Below are 2,360 nucleotides of genomic sequence, written 5' to 3'. Positions count from 1 at the left end.
GGTAGTAAATAATACTTGCAAAAATTAGGTAGGGTTATAAAATATAAAATACACACTTGCCAACTTTCATCTTTATCCGATGATTTGATAAAAAGGTGTTGCAAAAAACCGTTTTTCATCGGCTCTGAGTCCCTTAGTAGGTCGCTTTCACTTAGAAGTAGTGGTGGGCAAATGAAGAATAAAATGAAGTTTCAGTTCTGTATTATCACTTAAGATTTTTACAATTTTCTACCTAAGAAAGCTGCTTTCGTAATCCTGGTTTTGCTAAAGTCTAGTGGTTACGGGAGTGTGCAGAAGTCTATGGGAGATTTCCCCAGTTTGAGAGAACAGCACTAAAATTCTTCGTCATAACCTCACGCCGTAGCATCTCTTCTCTTTCACCTTGAATTTCTCTCTTTCAAGCACGGTTAGATGTACATAACATGACGGAAACGTCATATCTCGTGTGACGACAAAGTTTAGCCATTCATTATGCATATTCTTGTTTCTTATAGGTATATTCATAATACGTATGCATCACTAGTCCCCTTCGATCCAACTGCTGATTGAGTCGCGTATGGTTTATCATGGGTCGGTGATCCCTACTAGGTTTTCTCAAATCACCACCAAATGTTGTTTTAAGTATGCAGCTTCTCACGGACCTGTAATGTTCTCTAAGCATTTCTGTAATCGCTGCTATTGACTAAGCGTTTCTAGAATCACTGCCATTAACTAACTGCACACGCGTCACAAGATCACTCTCTCTCCCAGGATCCCATTTGCAGTCTCGAATGTCAGTAGTCGTCAGCATCTCTTTAATTAACAGAAGTTTCGTTCAAAGGATTCTCTAATCACTGCCAAAGTGCCGTCGAAAAGCATGCTCACTCTAGATACCTGTTATATCATATATATATATATATATATATATATATATATATATATATATATATATATATATATATATATATATATATATATATATGTGTGATTTGAATTTTTACAAGCAAACTCTTCAAAATAAAATAAGGGCTGTGCTTGTTTGTATATCTTAATATTGGATTATGTTTTTATAGATTTTTAACTATTTACTATTAGATATAAAATATTATAAATTTTTAAAATTATTATTTGCTTACTTCTATGGGACAAACAGATGTGCTTTGATTGGACGTACACGATGCAAACAATAATAAATAGAGTAAAAATTCCTACGATAAGAACGAATGAGTAAATATATTTGTAGATAATAGATAAAAAAAATCGATAGATATAAGAAAGAGGAAAGTCTGCTTGAGCATTTCTCAATCAGGAATCGTGTGCAGAAAATTATCATCTTTTATTATAACTTTCTTTCCCAGCAGGGTGAACTCCCTTTGAAGCCCTCTTGGGTTTATAGGTGACTCTGTCCATAAGGGCTTTTAGCTGAAGGTTTAAAGAAGTCAGAGGAAGAGGATAACAGGCATATATGGCACGTTAGGCCCCTCATTATCAAAGAAAGTAAGAGAAAGAACGAAAAATACATATGACACGTTAGGCCCGATATGATCAAATGGCCACACTGTTACATCTTTCAGTCATCCAAAAAGGTACGTCCCGCAGGGGGATAGTGCCGTCAGTGCACCTCATGCGTTGCACTGTAGACATTACTTAAAGTTCTTTGCAGCGTATCTTTGACCCCTAGCTGCAATCCCTTTCGTTCCTTGTACTGTACCTCCTTTCATCTTCTCTTTCTTCCATCCTACTTTCCACCCTCGCCTAAAAATTGATTCATTGTGCAACTGCGAGGTTTTCCTCCAGTTACGCCTTTCAAGCCTTTTACTGTCAATTTCGGTTTCAGGGCTGAATGACCTCATAGGCCCCAGTGCTTGGCCTTTGGCCTAAACTCTATATTCAGTCAGCCGGTCAAACAATGGGATGTCGAGTGCTGCTGATTACCAATAAAAGTTGAGTAGCAGAGCGTGGTTTCGATCCACGGACCTCTGGGTTATGGGCCCAGCACGCTTCCACTGCGCCACTCTGCTCTGTTTGCATGGTTTATTTTATTTGTTAAATCTGATTTCTTGTAGTGCGTGAGTCTAAGGAAACTATTTCCAATATTCAAATACTGAACCTGAAGAAAAGGTGGCTAGCACATTTACTGTATTTATTATTTAAGTAGTTTAACCAGACCACTAAGGTGACTTTCAGCTCTCTTAGGTCTGGTCCGAAGGATTAGATTAAAATAGCAGGTCTAGGCCTGAGGCCAAGCACTAGGACCCAATAGGTCATTCAGTATGATGATGAACGAATTAAAATGAAATTAAAAACTGCACATAGGCACATGCTGTCATACTGGAACATATACATACAATAAATATATTTACTCATGCTTCCTTACATAT

The 2,360-nt window shown here is 37.4% G+C and overlaps 1 non-coding gene across 1 annotated transcript; it reads right to left on the bottom strand.

The window, feature by feature from the left end:
- Positions 1-1,928: 1,928 nt before the first annotated feature.
- Positions 1,929-2,000, bottom strand: TRNAM-CAU (transfer RNA methionine (anticodon CAU)). The gene has a single exon. It is a non-coding gene; the product is annotated as a tRNA-Met (tRNA).
- Positions 2,001-2,360: the final 360 nt, after the last annotated feature.

Source organism: Macrobrachium rosenbergii, chromosome 2 (assembly GCF_040412425.1).
Source record: "Macrobrachium rosenbergii isolate ZJJX-2024 chromosome 2, ASM4041242v1, whole genome shotgun sequence".
In the NCBI taxonomy this organism is placed as follows: Eukaryota; Metazoa; Arthropoda; class Malacostraca; order Decapoda; family Palaemonidae; genus Macrobrachium; species Macrobrachium rosenbergii.
This window is presented reverse-complemented; position numbering and strand designations above follow the sequence as displayed.